The 20,391-nt window shown below is 35.8% G+C and overlaps 1 long non-coding RNA gene across 2 annotated transcripts in view; it reads left to right on the top strand.

Moving 5' to 3' along the window:
- Positions 1 to 19,958, top strand: part of LOC138143996 (uncharacterized) — a 259,778-nt gene extending 239,820 nt beyond the window's left edge. For both annotated transcript variants that reach the window (XR_011163839.1, XR_011163838.1), the window contains 2 exons: positions 19,059 to 19,142; positions 19,799 to 19,958. This is a non-coding gene — a long non-coding RNA (uncharacterized lncRNA). The remainder of the gene's footprint in view (positions 1 to 19,058; positions 19,143 to 19,798) is intronic.
- Positions 19,959 to 20,391: the final 433 nt, after the last annotated feature.

Raw genomic sequence — 20,391 nt, 5'->3', positions numbered from 1 at the left:
TTTTTTGATTCTATCATATAACCAAGTTTTAGATTTTTATTGCAGACAGTGACTATTAGAATAAGAAGGATATAGGGATAGAGAGAATGTAACTGTCTTTAATAAATATAATTTCTGTGATAAACAAAGCATTGCTACTATTGAATAACTGCAGGTTGGGAATATTTTCATTATAATGAATTGTTTACTACATGAAGTGGTCCAAGGTAGACTTGGGTGAATTGAACAATGCAACATTTCATTCTGAACCCTCTCACCTTCCCTGTAAGTACCCTAATAGAGCTCTGTCTTCCACTAGCTGTCAGTCTGAAAGTAATATAAGAAATTATTTAATAAAACATGGTCAGGGACTGATAATGCTCTAATGTGCTATCTCTTTCAGGGGTATTTGTATTTTAGCAGGGGAATATTGTTGAACCTAAAGAAAGCCCTAATCACAGAAGACCAAGTTTCATGGAAAAATGGTTCAACATATATTTTAGGAGCAGGATTGCCATTGTGCCAAATGTCCTTAAATTACAACATTCACAGATTTTTATTTTGTCTCTGTTTAAGGTCATGAAGAATCAGATAATATTTGTATTTGATTCTTGAGAATGTATGAATTATGTGTGTGTGTGTGCTCATTAGCAGGACTTTTGATTTACCATTTGCTGAGATGCCCAAAGGTGGTAATTGACGCTAACTTCTTAATAGTGGGGGACAACATTAAGTCTATGAATTAAGATAGCATTTATATTTCCAATCATCTACCCCTGCCCAAGTTTAAGGGTAGATTTCCCATCTGTTACTCACCATAGTAAGCATCTGATATATTTAAGTAGCGGTATTTACTCTGATGAACGTGCCTGAACACACAGGGGGAGAAAGTCACTGTATGCAACAGATGGAGCCCTGAATCCCTGGAAACCATATTGTTGTAGAGAGAGAAATGCCTTATTTAACATTCAGTGTACCTGTTGCTAGAAGATCCATGAACATTCTTATTGTCTTTTGTTGAAATTTTCCTGCACTGTTAAATATCATTTGGAATTTTTTTAAGCCAAGATTATTCTCCTTGCTTGTTTGTACCATACTCAGCCATATTCTGTAGCTAGGAGAATTTCAAAACAGGTGTTTAAAACATTTCTATTTTCCATTTGGCTCTCAAAGAGAGAACAATACAAAAAGGCATTTGCTCCAGTTTTGGCTCTCTTCCAATGAGGAAGTATCATAAGAGAAGTCATCAGTCACAGAAAAAAAAAAAAGTAATGAGTATTCTTCCTTTTAGGAGAAGTATAGGGCAATTGAAAGATGATTGGATTGTGGACCAGTATTACAAAGATTGAATACATGGAATTCAACTGAGAAGAAAACTGAGTATAGAGTACATTCAGGTGAATTGCTAGATATCATGTTTATGCACACACGCACGGAGGTATAAATGTATTTACATGTATATATATAGATGTACAATACACATTTAAATCTATATGTATATTTGTGTATATGCATACAGATGCCTCCATGTACATATGTGTAAATAGTGCACATATATGTCTATATACCACAAGTACATACATGTATACAAATTCAAGTGTGTTTATAGTAATGAATGTAAATGCATTACATACATATATACATGAATGTATGCAAATAAACATCATATATGTTGTTCTTTGTTAACCTACTGTAATGTAATGCCAAAAGAAGGCAACTTCCCAGGTTAAAAATACCAGCATAGGTGCTCTCTATTTTATTCAGTAACAAACCCAGAACAGAGAAGATCAAAACATGACATCATTCAAAATACAGCATTTACTAAGTGTGATTAAATAATCTCCAAGTACTACCCCACCCCAGGACCTTCCAATCATTCAATCAATTACAAAATCTCTGTTCTAAATACTACTTCACCCCTAGGCTATACCTTAATTAAGTCCACCACAAAGTCCCTCTTCTCAAATGGAGATTAGTTTCCAAACATAAGTAAAGTACCTTCATTTGTCAATCACAGAGCACAATAAGGTCAAAAGTTCCCCACCCCTGGATCACAATTGAATCTACCCCAGAGTTACATCAAGTTTAAACACAGCACTTAATACCCAAATGGAGGTCCTTTCTTCATCTTGACACGAGGCAAGTTCTCAGCAATCTTAGTTCCTGGAGAGACAAGGCTTAGCAAGGTCATAAGATACATTGCCAGTCCCTTCATGAATTTATCCTCTGTCTGTAGAACAGTCCTGGAACCCCTGAACATATTAGCAAAGCCCTCTCCCAGGATTTCTGTAAACATCCAACAAGAAAATCCTTCTTCAGGGCTTCCGAACCAACAGAAAGGTTCCCAGACCCCTGCAACAACAGCACTGCCCTTCACCAGTGGACAGTATTCACTCTATCTGCAGGACAGTCTCCAGACCCCTGCAACCACAGTACTGCCCTTCACCAGTGGACAGTATTCACTCTGTCTGCAGGACAGTCTCCAGACCCCTGCAACAACAGTACTGTCCCTCACCAGTGGACAGTATTCATTCTCTGTCTGCAGGACAGTCTCAGGGCTTCTTAACCAAATGCCAGGTTCCAGGACTTCTTCAACAAAAGGACTGTCTTTCACCAGTGGACATATCTGGCAAAACAACATCAAAACAGACAGACAAAGTACCAGCAAAACAGCCATGTCTCCTCAGTCCTTGGCAGCTCAGGGGGCAGGTCTCAAAAGTCCAGGGCAATTCAAAGCGGCCACCAGCAATTCTCTTAGTCTCTCTCTCTCCACGAGGTGCTGCTTCCAAAAAGATCTTCCGCCTCTCTCTAGTGTCTCTCCAAATCTACATCACCAGCTCCTCCCAGTTCAGGACTTTCTTTTCACATCAACAAGACCATCCCACAGGTGGGATTAACAAACTCTGGGTTTTAACACAATCAATTTGAAAACCAAGCCAATACAGGGGAATCTTTAATTGCCATTACTATCACACCTACACAATGATATATGTCTGAGTTTGAAATCATAACATTGTCAAGTTTAGCTAAATATGCTAAACATGGAATGCCTATCTTATACCCAGATATGCATACTAAAAGTGGTATTCTTTATTTTCTGGTTCACAATATTTGTAACATGTATGTACCTTATATTTCCTTCCCTCCACTCTCCTATTCAATCTTGTGCTCCTTATGCATACACACAATCTTTCCAATCTCAATGAGTTTCTACTGGCTCTTCTCCATGATTAAAATGCTGCCCGTCCTTACCTCTTCCTTCTAGCTTCCCTCACTCCCTAAAAGATTCAGTTTAAATCCTCCCTTCATCAGTTGATTTTTCCCAGTCTCCACAACTGATAGTGCTTTTCCAATTAAGGTGATCTGGGATTGATTCTATAGCTATAGATAGGTAGATAGATAGATAGATAGATAGATAGATAGATAGATAGATAGATAGATAGATAGATAGATAGATAGATAATCAACCCATTTCTTTATTTGTAATCTCCTCCAATAGAATGTATACTCCTTGAGGACAGGACGATTTGGGACTTTCTTTTTATCTTAAATGGTTAGTAGTGTTTTGAATATAGTAAATTCTTACTAAATGCTTCTTTGCTTGTTGACTGTCTGACTAACCTATAGGCATAGCTCCAAAGAAGAATAGCAATACGTTCACTAGACTGGAGCAAAACAATCATCCCACAAGCTTTTAATTCCTTTTAATTCCAATATTTTTTATGGTTCTTCTCATATGCCACTTTCTCCAGGGAGTTTTCTTGAATACCTCCATTCCCCCAGGACCAAAGAGATATTGATGCATTCTCCCTCCTCAAATTACCTTACTTTTCTGTTGTGAAATTTAGAAATAATGTCTGTGACAGTAAGGATGATTGGAAGGGCAATCACACCATCTTCTGGACTATCGTACTTCCTGTGGATCTGAGACTGTTCTTGAGTCCTTTTCTGTAGGATCTATGCTCAAACACATTGCCAAAAAACTTGTGTTGACCATACTACTAGGTTTCTTCCTGCATGACCCTATTATTGGACAGTGAGGGGAAGGGTGTTGAGTCTGAAATGACTGTGATCTACAGAGGAAGATTTCCCTGTGAAGTTTTATTTATATTGTAAATAATTTTATTTGTCCCTTTACCCCTATCTACTCTCATTATCTCTGTGTCTGTCTCTGTTTCTATCTATCCCTATCTCTCAGTCTGTCACTATTATTTTTCGCCCTAAACTCATTCCACCTCTTACATTCTGTGATACTGTAGGGACAACATCATCCTCCCAATCTCTCAGGTTCACAACCTAAGAGTCTGACTCCTTGTTATCTCTCATTCCCTTTATCTAATTTGTCACCAAAGTTTATCTGTTAAACATTCACATCATCGGTTCAATATATACTCTTCTCTCTAACATTGCTATCACTGTAGTACAAGTCCTTATCACCTCACACCTGGACTACTATAGAAGGCTTCTGGTGAATTTGCCTGTTTCAAGTCTCACTCCAATCTAATCCATCCTCCATTCAGCCACCAAATTAATTGAGATAAAGTTCAGGTCTTACCATGCCAATACCTCAGTCAATAAACCACCACGGCTTTCTAACACCTCCAAGATCAAATTTAAAATGTTTGGTGACTATTATATAGTAGAATTACCTTTTGGTATGTGCATATCCTATGATTTACAAATGAGGTATGTTTCAGAAAAATTACCTGGAAAATGGATTTCTTGTTTGCAACCCTATTTTAGTATTGATTTCTGGACTTTATTTCTGGCATTGGAAAAGATAACCATTATTTCTGTAAAAAAAATATAGTGACAGTTACTTATGTTACAGTGCAGAGAAAGTTTGTTTTTTGGAAAAGAGCTAAGTAAAATAAAGCAGTCTCTGATGATTAATACCTCCTCTGAAATGGGGTTTTCATGAAGGAAATTCATGTTCAAAGATCATGATCTACCTAACAATGGGGAATGTTCATTTTTTTTTTTATTATGGAAAATTTTCCATGTATTGGTAGGTAGAGCCTCATAAACCTGGAAAGATCATTCTTCCTTTAAATCTCTTTATAATAAAGGAATTTCATTTGATCTGGAAGTCTGGGGTATTGTTAGTGTTCTGACCTCCCCTGCCTGAGATTGACATGTGATCTTCGGAAAATCATTTAACACATTTTAAGGCTCTAGTTTTCCCATCAATACAATGGGAATGATTAATGCTTTTTTGCCACCCTATTGCACTAGGCAGCTGAGTGTAGAGTTGTTTAATTAATCTGTGGCCTTGGACAGTACCTTTAATAGAAGTTTATTTCATACAATTAAATGGAATGGATTAATGATTGAACTGTCCTTCACATATGATTATTTAACACACCCACAAGCAATGGAGCAAGCACTCTCCAATAGAGATGACAACTCTTTACTCATCCACTAGTACAGCCTTCTTGCCTCATATCCTTTGTGAACAATGACATGAAATTAGAATGATATTCTGAAAATCCCAGCCTTCTCAGAGCTTCATGAAATAGTTAAGCCCCAAGAATGTTGTGTTATAAGAGGTAGTATGCAAGTTTTTTTAAATCAATTATGGTTTTTTTGTCCAGGCCAGACTTGTTAGGTGGAGGCAGTAAGGTATACTGGATAAAAGACTAACTTTGGAAACAGGATGGCCTGGGTTCAAGTCCAATCCTAGAAACATCCTGGTTGTGTGAATGCAGAAAATCAAAATGGAATTCTTAATGTAGTATTTCCCTCCACTGACAAAGACTCAATATCTTAATTTATTCTGTGTCCTTAAAAAGTCATCTGGGACACCAAATGTGAGTATGTAAATTTAAGTAGCATGTAGTTTTAACTTCATTTTAACAGTATATTCAATTATAACTGAGTAAAAAGAAAATTTTTGTAACACTTCCTGAGTCAACTATACTTTCTCCATCATTAAATATATTGTCTTAATTTTTTATGAATATAAAATATTGTATCTCAAGACATGATTAAATATTTAGAATTAGGTAAAAACTTGTAACCAATTAATTAAAAAAATTGTCATTGCAATATTTTTACATATAATAATATACTGGTATACATAAGACAGTGTCCTTAAAACTACCAAGAGCCCTAATAGTAAATAAAAGACAAAATTCCTCATAAATTTGTCAATTTAAGTACATTTTTTCTCACCAATATGCAGTTATTATTAGGGATACTTCTATCCAAGTGATCAAATGACTATAGTTGAAAATAACAATGTAAACAACATTTCAAAATAATTGCTAGAAGCTCCTCTCTTTGCAATTTAAGGCAAGACAATACTGGTGGTGAGTCCTATTTTATCATGTCTCTTGGAGAGTGCTTGTCCCATTGCTTGTGAATGTGTTCTATAATCATATGGGATGGTCATTTGAATCATTAATCCATTTCATTAAATTGTTCTAAATAATTAATTAAAATAATTATTCAAAAAATAGTTCATTTCTATCTTTAACCATGATAAAAACACTATCATCGTACTAAATTTAGACAAAGGAACTTTTCCTTTCCTGCAAGGAGCTTATGTTTGAAGGATAGCAAAATCTAAGACTACTGACATTGTATTTAAAATACCGGTCTCCAGACCTTTTTAAAATGTCACCAATTTCCCTAGAAATCCAATTTCCTATCAAATCCCATAAGCTTTTGTTACTTTAACTGTAGGTTCTACTACATTCTACTTGTCCCATAGCCCAATTTAAAGAAGCATGAGGATAATCTGAGATCAGTGTGTTCAGTGTGGTTAGGTGAAATAAAGGAGTGTGAATAAATTATGACCATAAAACCACACTGTGGAATACAGAAATGTAGTACATCTTCACATTCTGTGCCACCTGTCAGCAGTCACTTTATCCACTGTAGCTGGTGTTCACCATGATAACGCCATTAAGATAAAGCTTATGAATAAGCACCCTCATCTTTGTCTCTGATTACAAAGACTCATGACTGTCTATCAACTGCAGACTTTAAATATTTGCGTCATAATCGGACACAAGCTGCTCTGAACATCTGCTTGTCATCACGAACAAGAGTGACTTATCTCCTGCTCTAGATTTGCTTAATGGACAAATCCTGAAATTATGTCTACAATATGCTATAAAATTGAGCTGCCCCCCTTTCTGTGGATGAATGGGTTGTAAGGCCTTGATTGGGAAGGGGGTGTCGGGAGAAACTGCTAATTCCAGCAGATTTAAACTTCCTCATTCCCTGTATTTATGGGGAAAAAGTCTGATCTTGAAATCTATTGGTTAAAAGTATAGTTTCATAGCCCTTTCCAAGTATAAAGCAAAGTATTGATTTTTACCATTTTGTCCATCTTGTCACCTAGAGCTATTTGTATTGCTTTCACTTTAGAGTGGAATTATACTTGCATGGACTGTTCACACATCTATATTATGATTCCTTGTGGTTCATTATTTTTCTAATTTGTCATTTTACCTTTTGTTTCCTAGTTATAATTTGAACTTGCCATACCATTTTCCACAATAAACTTCAAACCTATGTACACAGAGTAACTTTAGTTTTAAAAAACTTATACATTTTATTTGTTGTTGGTTTAATATCCCATTATATTGTACCCTTGGGTTGCTAATATTCATGATCACAAAGATTTTTGGAGATTCCTCTCTGATTGTTAGAGAATACTGTAGTTACATGGTTTGTAGGAATTCAGGAGAGTTCAATTCCCTCCCCCCACTGGGGTTTTTATGACCTCAGGGTTTCTAGAGAGAAAACAGAGAAGCAAGAAAAAGCTATGAATGGATGTGTTTAGGTCAGAGACCAGAAGAAGAGAATATGACAACTTGGATTAAAACCGAGATCAGGTCAAACTAAGAATAAGTGTAGCATAGTTAAAAATGTAGCAAAATCAAAAATTATATTCTTCTTTTTATAGTTTAGTTGTTTATTTTTTGTTCGCAACATTCATTTCCACTGATTTTGAGCTATAATTTTTTTCTCCCCAGCTTTCCCCTACCCCCCACCCCAAAAGAGTGAGCCTACTGAATACCTGTTCACCCAATCTATTCTCTCTTATATCATCCCCCATCACCCCCTAACTTTCTAATAGGGCAAGATGGATTTCTATACCCCAGTGCATATATATCTTATTTCCCAGTTGCATATAAAGAACATTTTTTTAAACATTTGTTTTTAAAACTTTGAGTTCCAGATTTTTTCCTTTCTGCCCTCCTCAACTACCCCCACTGGAAAGATAAGAAATTCAATACAGATTGTACATGTGAAGTTACCCAAATCATTAGAGTACTTATATTGTGAAAGACTAACTATATTTCCCTCCATCCTATCCTGCCCCCCACTTATGCTGTTTTCTCCTTATACCCTGCCCCTTTTCAAAAAGGTTTCTTCTAGCTACTCTCTCCCCCAGTCTGCTCACCCTTCTATCATCCTTCCTCTTATCCCCTACCCCTCTGTTTTCCTGTAGGGTAAGATACACAATTGAGTGTGTATGTTATTCACTCCTCAAGACAAATTCAATGAGAATGAAGTTGTCCCATTTCCTTTCACCTCCCTTTCATCCAGCCCCCACAAGCTCTGGCACACTCTTCACATACCCCAGAACTACCACCCAAGACCATGATCCAGATCCAAGCAGGTCAAAGCAAGAGTGATTATGCTCTGAAAGATCACTTGGTCCCCCTGTGATCTGCAGGCCAGGAACTACTTACAGAGCCTCCTAGTGGGGCTGCACTGGCACCATGCCTGTTCTGCTTCTCACCCCTGGATCAGGGGCTTGGCCATGTTCTTCCATCTCCCCTTGTTCCAACAGAGTTCCACACTGACCTTTTACTTTGTCTTTGGCATTTATAGGTTGAGAAATGTGGAAACCACCACAGATGCTGATGAATCACTCTCCTAAAGTCTTCTCTGGCTGCTGCTCATTGGGGTTACCCTGGGACCAAACTGTGCTCAGCAACCACCTCAGTGGGATAGACCCTTCCTGTTCACCTGCTGGTCTTCCTTCAGCAGATTTGTTTCTCTCTGTCTCTTTTTGGGTTGTGGAGCTCTAAAGTTTGTTTAGAGTCATTCTGTTGGAAGTGATTGGAGCAGGAGCTCACGCCAAGTTTGTGCTTCTACTCTGCCATCTTGGCTCTGCTTCTTCCCCCAAATTATATTCTTAACTTATTTTATCCCAAAATATAAATCCCACTTCTTTCCTTCATAGACTTCTCTCAGAGCAACTAAGAAGGTGTCTGAATGTTTACCAGCATTTTTATGTAACTTGATGCTGCTATTATATTACCTGTCATTAAAAAAGACTTTTGTCTAAGTCTATATACTTAAGGTTTTATTTTGCGGAGAAACTATCACGTGGAAAAAATATATACATAGTTTTACTTAAGAGATGATTAGAAAGAGTTCCTGTGATTTGAATAACTTATTGAGAATATTCCATAACCTTCTTATTAGAGAGCCTTTGAACCTGAAGGAAGAGAATTGATAAGGAAATGAAGCAAGAATGGAAAGGAATGATGAACAATGCATTTGTTCCCAAGTTCACCTAAAAAGCACTGCTTCACATACCCATTTTCCACTATATATACATTTGATAGAATTCCCCTATATATTTCTCTCAACCATGCTCTCCCCATACTCCTTTACATTTATAACTTAAGCCTCCTCTTTGGTCTCCCTGACTAATTCATTATCCCATTCACCACAGGAACTTTTCAAAATATTTTCATCCCTTCTCAAAACTCCTATGCTTATATCTCTTCCCAACTTTCAGCTGAGAACCAAGTCTTAAAATTTACTGATTTTTTTTAAATGATGACATATGTAGATGTCTTCTTGCCTCCTTATCTTATATCATACAGATATCTTCTGCTACTATTTCTTCCTTCAACACTGTCTCACATATTTAATAGATTCCCTTTTCCTTTCCCTTCTCTCTTCATGCACAAATGCATTAGCATTTATCTTAGCAAAGACAAATTCCTCGGAAGCCACAAATGATCCCATTCCATCTTATCATCTCTACCAGATTTCCCCCTCTACCATCTGCACCCTCTCTTTTTTTATATCTCACTATCTACTGACTGCTTGTTTGACTCCCACCACCACCATATCACACACACACACACACACACACACACACACACACACACACACACCAGATTGTACTACAGCAGCTTGCCTCAAATTTTGTCATATTGTCTAAAATCACTCCCTTTAATATGGCTATTGTTTAATATTCATATGATTTATTCATTCATTGACCTAGTCATTATTCAGTTTATCATTATTAATGCTCCATTTAGAATTATATCTTTTGTTGTATTCCCCTGTAATAATTTATATTAATCTTTATTTCCATTATGTTATATAAAATGTTCATAGTTCTATATCTAATTTTTTAAATATTTTTTTCTGTACCCTAGGAAATCATATATTTTTATAAAGGTATTTTCTATTATATGTGTATGTCATTTCTTTCTCAAACTTACACATATATACAGATATATGTGGCTATATTTTATATAGATATACATAAATATATGTATTATATATGTATAAAATATAGTCATGTCTATTTAGTTATATTTAACACATTGTTTTTCAGTCACTGAATCATACGTGACTCTTCATGACCCTATGAATCATAGCATATTAGGTCCTTCTATCCTCCACAATCTTCCAAAGTCTATTCCAAACTCATGTTCATCACATGAAACTAACTATGCATCTCATCCTCTGTCATTCCCTTCCTTTTCTTTCTTAAATATTTCCAAACATCAGGGTATTTTTTAATGAGTCCTGCTTTCTTAGTATGTGAGTCCTTTGCTGGGGTCATTCTAGGAATGTTTAAGAACTGGCTCCCCACTTTAAAAAATGTATACATGATGTACTTTTAAGTTTAGCCTATATTTATATTTCCTTTATCACTTTCTTGTACAGTTTTTGCAGTTGTGTCCAACTTTTTGTGATGCCATTTTGGGGTTTCTTGGCAAAGATACTGGAGTGGTTTACCATTTCTTCTCCAGCTAAATTTTTAAATTAGGAAACTGAGGCAAACAGGGTTAAATGACTTGCCCAGGGTCACCAGCATCAACAGCTAGCAAATGTCTGAGGATGGATTTGAACACAGGTTTTCCTGACTCCAGACCTGGCACTGTATCCACGGAACCACGATAGCTGCCAAGTTTAAAACGCTCACACTGAAAACATAAAAATTGAAGTCACTTCCAGAATACCATGAGCACTTTTACTGCTGTTTGGGCACTGATGGGGCCCTTTGTTGATGGAATTAAGAGACAAAATGGTCTTTACACCATGAGATATTCTGAGATATTGAAAAATACCTCAGGGTTGAAAAGAATGTAGCCCTGCTAAAGCATAAATTGAGATAGGAAGACAGTAAGATCTGCATCTTTACTAAGTACTGAAAGAATTTAAATTATTTTGCTGATGAATTTTATGGGTAAAGCGGGATGAAAACCTTGGTGAAAAGTCAAGATGAGGCTCTTCAAAAGCTGACCAATCTCAGAAGGCAAAAGAGACAGAAAATTCTTCGGCCCCTTCATAAGTTCATAATATGGTTTCCTTTTAAGAAATTACTGGCAGATTAGAGAAAATGAGCTTATTAAAATTCTGCCATTTCTATGTCAAAGTATGTTTATGAATAGGCAAAGGTGACAGGGGTAGTGGAAGGTTTATCACTGAAGTAAAAAAAAGGAAATATGTAAAAGATAGTACTTAATTACAGGCTTCCAACAAGAACAAAAATATTATTAATAAGCATCAATAGAGAAATAGAAGAAGTATTGGACATTCTATATATTTCTGTGAGGCACAAGTTGAATCATCTGGAAATGAGCAAATATTAAGTTCCTTATATTGTACTGTTTACGAATTTAATTGATTCTGAGATTCTGTTCGTCAAGCCATTTGTTCATATTACAAAGTAAATTTTCCAATCAGAAATAATGTAAAGTTGAATGATTGGTACCCCATACCAAAACATATCCATATAAAAATAATGATTTATAATTTAAATAAGTTATTTTTGTCCTGAATGCACCTGAAATATAATAGCAATGATTAGTACTCAATATAAACCAAAAGTAAAGCAAATTAACTTGCACTTTACCTTTGAGAAGCATTGTGGCAGATGTGAGGGAGATGAGAGGGAGGAGCAGGAGGAAGGGTTATTCCTTGGCAGGAGAATCTCCTTCCATGAGAACATCAGAGATTTCAGTGTTGGGAGTGTTCTCTCTTAAGCTACTTTCACTAAAAGTAAGACTAACACTACTGCCTTCACCTATTTTTTTTCACTTTTTAATATCATATTCATGTTCTAACTTACTGATTTTTTTCCTTTACATTCTCTTCTGACTAGGAATCTAATGACATTTTTTTTTTTACATATTTTCAGAATGTCACAGAAATGGTGTGGCTAGGTGGCGCAGTGAATAGGGCATAGGCCCTGGAGTCAGGAGGAATTGAGTGCATATCCGACCTCAGACACAACACAAAAAACTAGCTATGTGACCTTGGACAAGTCACTTAACCCCAATTGCTCTACCATCCCCGTGCAAAAAGCCCCCCAAAAACATAATGTCACAGAAATATGACATTGCACTGTAGTTAAAAATATTTGTTGCTCTCATTGTTACAGCCGTATTTAGGGGACATTCTTCAACAAAATTTTGCACCTTTTCCCACATTTGATAAACCTCCCTAATCTCTCTTTATGTGAGGAATTCCTCTGACCTTTCAACCTCCTCCTCAGATGAGAATATCCTTTTGCTATTGCTCCTCATGCAGATGCATCTGTTCATGTTATTTCCTGGCTATGTTCCTCCAACAGCTCTTCAATGTCTTCAGTATACACCTCCAGTCCCAATGTCTTGCCCAAAGGCATGGTTTCAGCAATGACTGGTTCGTTTTTTAGAACCCAACCCTCGAATTCATGTTAATGAATGTAGTTGGGCCACAGTTTTCACCAAAGCTGAATTGAGCATTCTCTTGGTGACTCCATCCCAGACTTTGTCAATGAACTTGAGGCAGCCAACAATGTTGAAATTGTCCTTCCAAGGCTCTCATAGGGTAAGGCTAGTGCCTTCAGTCACCTCAACAAATACCTGAAATAAAGCTTTTGTATAAAGCTTCTTAAAGTTTGAGATGACCAATTGATTCATGACTGGAATAGTGGAGTGGCATTGAGAGGAAGGAACTTGACCTTAATAAACTTGAATTCCTCTAATAGGTCATTTTCAAGGCCAGGAGGATGGGCAGAACCATTGTGCATAACCAGCAAGACTTTGAGTAGCAGACTATTTTCTTGAAGATATTTCTTCACTGCAGAACCAAAGACTGTGTTGATCCATTCCATAAATAAGATCTGAGTGACCCATGCCTTGCTATTGGACGTCCCCATGAATTTAACTGACTCTTCTGGACCTTACTCTTTTTGAATGATTGGAAATTCTGGGAATGATAAACAAGAAGGGACATTATTTTTAAATCTCCACTTGTATTAACATGGAGCAAAAGGATAGACAGTCTTTCATGGGCTTGTGCCCAGGTAATGCAGTCTTTTCTCCTGTAATGTATGATCTCTTAGGCATCTTTTTTTTTCCATAAAAGACTGGTCTCATCACAGTTAAAAACTTTCTTCAGCAGCTAATTCTCAGAAATCACAAGCTTTTCAAATTTCCTGTCAAAGGCTGCTGCTGCCTTAACATCTGAATTTGCTTCTTCGCCATGCCATACAACATTATGGATATCACTTCTCTTTGAAATTATCAAACCAGCCTCGGCTATCCTTGAAAATTTCTTTCTCTGACTGATATGTGCCTGGCATCTTTGAAATGAAATTGGCATGCAATGACCTTACCTTCTCAAAGAGAATGTTCTTAGTTATGGTATCAACTTCTAACTGCTTCTTGTTGATCCATAGGAGAAACAACTTTTCAGCATCTTTTAGAACACATTGCCATTGATTTGAAATTCTCATGGCTCCTTTCACTGCATCTACCACCTTTATTTCTTCCTTTTTCAAAAGGATTAATATTGTACATACAGACTGGTTATAAAGCAATGAAAGTTTGGTCACATGCATACCACGTTCATGCTTCTCATTGATTCCTTTTTACATTTTCAGCATAACTATCTCATTCTTTAAAATTTCCTTTTCAATCTTCTTATTTTTGGGACCATTGTTATAAATATTGTTGTAGATCACAGTCACTACCATACACTTTTACACAGATTACTACCTTATGTATGCAAACACACATGAAGACACTTGTAATGGTACTGTTAAGAGTGAATGATGCTACCTCCAAGAAAGGTCAATGCCGAATGAGACCAATTAGGTGGTATACCAAGCTGATGTTCCTCTGTTTGACATATGAAAACAAAAGAAAACAAAATCACCCTAGTTGAGCATCATCACTTTTCAGCCATTCAAGTCCAAACATGATGTTCATCCTACAAATTTTTGTTTGTTCTGCAAGACAAATTTTGCTAAAAATTTTTCTTTGTCCAGTGAAACATACATAAACCAGGTTACTTGTATATCAAGATTCTACTGTATTGCTTTTCTGAACAAAGTGGTCATTATGGGGGTAGAGTCAAGATGGCGGAGTAGAAGCAGGTCCGCCCTGAGGTCCTCGGCTTCCATCTTCCCTAATTCATGTAAAAATGGTCTCTAAACAAACTTTGGAGCTGGAGAACCCACAAAATAACAGAGAGAAGCTAACCTCCTGCTGAGGTAGGCAGGCAGGAATCGTCCAGGTCAGTGCTCTGGGAGCTGAGCCCAGCCCCACACCAAGGCTTTGGCCCCAGGGCAGGCCTGACAGGGCACCATCTGAAAGGATTCCAGGCACCAGCTGGATGGACTCCAGATCTCCAGCAGCTGAGGTCAATTCCAGATTTATCAACACATGGATGCAAAGGACAAAGTGAGAGGTCAGTGCAGTATGGACTTTGGGACCCAGTAGTTAGGAGTACCTCACCTTCTGCCCCCAGGGCAAGGGGCCACTGAGGGCTGTGGTGCAGCTGCCACTGTCATGGTAACAAAAATGTGCACATCAATGATTTAAAAGAAAGTTAAGATAAGGAACTTTATAAATATAATAGCAAACATAAATAGAATAGAAAACTACAGACTTATTGACTTTTTTTTCTTTTTAATACCAACAAAGTTGACAAACATTAGCAAATTTAATTAAAAGAGAAGTGAAAATGCAGAACAAATAAATTTATAAATAGAAAAGATGAATTCATAACAAATAAACAAACACAAAAGAGAAACCAGTTATGGGGGTAGGGAATATTACATAAAGCTTTATTTTAGAAAATCTGAGAATTATTCATATTCAACATTGTAAAGTGAAGCACAAGCAGCTTTCCATAGGACTGCTGCTAAGAATAACTTTAAGGTTCTGATCACATAGTATATTGAACTCTTTATTCAGCAATAAACAAAGGTCATACATTCACAGAAACCAAGGTAGAGTATTCACAATGATATAACATTAACAACTTATCACTAAAGTGGACATCTAGTTTTAAACAAAAGGTATCATTCAGTAAGTCCTTAACTCAATCATCCTTAAGGAGCAATCCTCCTTTATAGATACAAAGTACAAAGATCTCCCACCTGTGCAGGCCACATTTTTTCTTTCTTCTTGATTAGAGACTAGCTGCCAATCATCCTTAACTCTATCATCCTAAAAGGGTACAATCCTCCCTTAGGGATACAAAGTGCAAAGTTCTCCCACTCCAGGTCACAGTAAATAATGATCTTGTTAGCTTGTAGTAAATACCCAAGGAAAGGTCTTTTCATCTTGACCTGGAGCTGATTCCCAAACTTTAATGGTTTCTTTTCCATGGTCCCAATTTTGCCTGAATTCACCCAACCATCACTTGTATTCACTGGCAGGCAGCTCTAAGATCCTTATCCAGTTCCTCAATCTGTTCCCATTCCATAGTGAAGTTCACAGTGTCAAGTGCACCTCAAGTAATTCACAGTTTCTGTTTCTGGGAAGACAAAGCTTAACAGAGCCAAAAAGACAGCCATATACGTTGCTGGTACCATCATCAATTCACTATCTTCCTGTGAGACCAAAACAGACCCACAAACAAGGTCTCAAAACTCAACACAGACCCATAAACAAGGTCTGAGAAGTCAACACAAATCAACACTGTAGTCCCAGTAACTCTGAAACCCTCTTCCAGGACTTCTTTAAACAGACAAGAAATCCTCTTTCAAGGATTCCAGTAAGTTCCCAGAGTTTCTGTACAAAGTATCACAAACACAAATCAAAACAGAAAGAACAGAGTTTCAGAGACCAAAGTTTTCCCCTTCTCAGCCCTGTTTAGTCAAAAGCTATCCTGATTTTTTTTTTATCCGTCATTGGCTTCTTCCAGTTCTGCCCAATTCCTATGTCTTTCCTGTTCCTGTCTTTGGCAAGTTCCCCCCACCACCACCACTGTGGGATTCACAGGGTCCTTATACTTGAACTGAAACAAGGTGCTAAGTAAATAACTCTAACAAGGTGCTAAGTACTTCTTTGCTTGATATTACAAACATGATGTATTTAAAGAATACAACTTATTATATATGATTGAATAGGTAATGAATAATTTATATAGACTAATCTTAGAAAAAATAAATGACAAATGAATTTTTCTACCAACAAGAAAACAAACTTCCACAACAACAAACACAAAAACCCCTTATCCACAGTTTCACAGTATTTAAAACTTCCCAATAATATATAAGGCATATATCATAAAGAATATTCATAAATACAGGGGGTGAAATATTATCCAATAATATTTGTGAGGCAAATATAGTGATGATTTTATAAAAAATGACACTAAATAAAAATATTATCTTTTTAATGATAATATAAGCAAGAGTATAAATTTATCATTGGACAGTGGGGCAAAACAATTTTTCCAGAATCTTAATTTCATTGCTTATTACTCCTGATTTATAAATACAGATTGACAATTGTTCTATATCTTATCTTTTTTTAACAATTACCTGAGACATGTGAGATTAAATGATTTCCCTGCGGTCATATGTCAGATATACTGCTTATTGGACAGGGGTGTAGTCAGCTATTGCTGACCTTGTGACTGGCTATTTGTAGATAACCATTGCATCATATATAACACCTAGAAAATCATTTTTTTTCCCTTAACAACCTAGTATATTTGATACCCATTTTTTAAAATATCAGAAATGCTATTTTACAAATTAAACATATAAATGAATAAATTTAATAAGATGCATATATTTGTGGTGATAATAATAACAAAATCATTCAGTATTAGCCAAAATTCATTCTTGATTGCTTGACTAAGAGCAACATAGATAGAAGAAATGTTCTTTGATATAGTTAAAAAATTTCTACTTAAAACAAGTATTAAGTATGGCTAACCTCCCTACTTTTTTAAAGCTATGCACGAGCAACTTTCCAGAGGACTGCTGCTGTGAACAGCTTTCAAGGCCCTGATTACATAGTATAACAAATTCTCTATTTAGTCAATAACATACCAGAGAAAAACATTCTTAGAAAATCAAGGTACAGGATTCACAACTTATCACAGAAAATCAAAATAAAGCATTCACCATGTCACAACTCAACAACATATCACTAAAATGGTCATATAGTTTTCAGCAAAGTTTTTACATAGTTTCCAACAAAATACATTCATTTAGTCAATCACAAAATCCTTAATTCAATCACAAAGTACAAAAGTCAAAGTTTACCCATAGGTCACAGTAAATCATTATTTTCTCAGTAAGTACACAGTATCCAAGTAAAGTCTTCTTTCAACTTGACTCAAGGCTGGCTCTCAGCTTCCATGGTTCCTCTTCCATTGTCCCAGCTCCAAATATCACCTGGGTTCAAAGGCAGACAGTTACCAGTTCCTTGTCCAGTTCTTCATCCATATTGAAGTTTACAGTGTCCAGTCCACCTCAAGTCCTTCACAGTTTCTGTTGCTGGGAAGATAAATCTTGACAGAGCCACAATAATAGTCATTCACATTGATGGGACCATCATCAATTTGCCTATGAAATCAACTGAGACCCACCAACGAGATCTGAGAACTCAACCCAAGTCATCAACATAGAAAACAACACAGACCCATATACAAGGTCCAAGAGGTTAGCACAAATCATCAGTAAAATCCTAGGACCTCCAAAATTCTTCTCCAGGACTTCTATAAACATACAACCAGAAAATTGTATTTCAGGGCTTCCAGTAATGTCCCAGGTCTTCTGTACAAAGTATTACAAACAAACATCAACACAGACAGAGAAGACAAACAGAGTTCTAGGATACCACTAGTTATATCCTTCTTGACTCTGTCACCACAAGAGTCCTCTTCTCAGTTCTGTTGTCTCAAGCCTACAAATTGTCCTTATATAGGGTCATTAGTTCCTCCCCTTCTTGTTGCAGGATTTCATGAATTTTCAGTTCACAAGTTGTGGGGGTTCACAAATTCTGTTTCTTAGCAGACTTGATACAAGGCTCAAAAGAAACTTGAACTAAAACAAGGTGTTAATTCTATACCTGAAACAAGGTGTGAATTACTTCTGTGCTTGCCATTACATTCTTACTGCTATGTCTAGATCAATTGGAATAGAGAATCCCTTGAAGGGGCTACAGTATTTAAATTCACAACTTATATCTCCTCGTGGGTTGAACTAATTGCCATATCTTATATAATTGTAACTGAATATTATGAATTTAAATATATATATATACATATATATATATGTGTATATATATATATATATATATATATATATATATATATCCCTTTAAGGAATTCTGCACTAATTGAAAAGTTATTTATATTTTGCCTCTTTTTTGTGGTTTGGACCTGTGAATCATTGATGTAGGGCAACAATGTCAACATCAAATAGAAAGAGATTCCTCTGGGCTGTATATTGACTTAGAAAATGATAAATTAACACTACATATGTTATGATATTTGATGTAATGTGATGCGATATGATGTTATATTTATTTTGTTAAACACTAATTATTTTTTATCTTATTTAGGAAGTTTTGAAAGTTCTGACTTAGCTAAAAGTTTGACACCTATGTCACAGATAATCCGTCATGAGGAAACCGTTTCAGCCAATGGTAATATGCATTTATTTGCAATGAATAATCTTTTGTGGACACTAAGGCACTATTATTGTAGCTGTAGCTTGATTCTGTCATTCTGTAGAGCAACTTAGAATGATCCCAAAAGTGCCAAAAAAAATGCATACCCCTTGATTCAGCAATACCACTACTAGTTCTGTATCCTTAAAAGAAAAAAAAAAGGGAAAGGACTTATATGTACAGAGCCATTTATGGGAGCTTTTGGTGATGGCAAAGAATTGGAAATTGAGAAAATGCTCATCAATTGGGGAATGACTAAACAAGTTGTTATATATGATTTTGATGGAATGCCATTGTATTATTAGAAATGATGAGCAGGTTGATTTAAGAAACACCTGGAAAGACTTACATGAACTAATGGAAAGTGAAATGAACAGAACTAGAAGAACACTATAGACAGTAACAACAGTATTGTAAGATGATTATGTGTGAACAACTTGACATTTCTCCTCAATGATCCAAGATAATTGCAAAGGACTTATGATGACAAAAAAAAATGATGGAGTCTGAATGCAGTTTGAAGCATACTTATGGGTTTTTTTATGTTCTTTGTATTTCTTGTTTTTTTTTTCTATCTTATCTTTTACAACATGACTAACACAGACATATGTTTTTTTTTCTTGTCCAAACAGGTAAAACCTATCCCATATCAAATATCTCACCTTCTCAATAAGGAGAAAGAAGAGTGAAGGAGCAGGAAAATTAGAACACAGAAGTTAAAAAAATAGTGAATGTCGAAAAACGTTTTATGTAATTGGAAGAAAATAAAATACCAAATAAAATTTAAAAGATAATACAGATAAAAAATTGTGTGTAATTTTTATTCTTGTGATATGAACTACTGAGATTTGTATGTTGTATTAAGAAATTAAGTAACTTGTTCAGTTATGAATTCAATTTATGAAACAGGAATTGAGTACAGGTATTACTACTCTCAAAGTGACTATGTAGTCATTATAAATGCTGCCTTTAATTGACAAAATATTGAAAACTCTAGCAATTTCAATAAATTTTGAAGAAAATGAAAGAGATATTGCTATTATAAATCAAAAGTCAAAACATCACTACTAACATAGATTAAAATATTTGTCAAAATTTAAATATAAATGACCCAATAAAATATTTGAATTCTCATATACTAGTAATAAATATAACAAAAGTAAACAAAATAAACCCTATTTAAAATCAGAATAAAATCCACTAGATACTTGGCAATTCTTTTAAT

The sequence above is a fragment of the Petaurus breviceps genome, unplaced genomic scaffold (genome assembly GCF_028583685.1).
Source record: "Petaurus breviceps papuanus isolate PSGF00001 unplaced genomic scaffold, PetGlider_PUasm1.0 90683, whole genome shotgun sequence".
Classification (NCBI taxonomy): Eukaryota; Metazoa; Chordata; class Mammalia; order Diprotodontia; family Petauridae; genus Petaurus; species Petaurus breviceps.
Note: the sequence above shows the minus strand (reverse complement) of the source record. Positions and strands in the feature narration are given on the sequence as shown.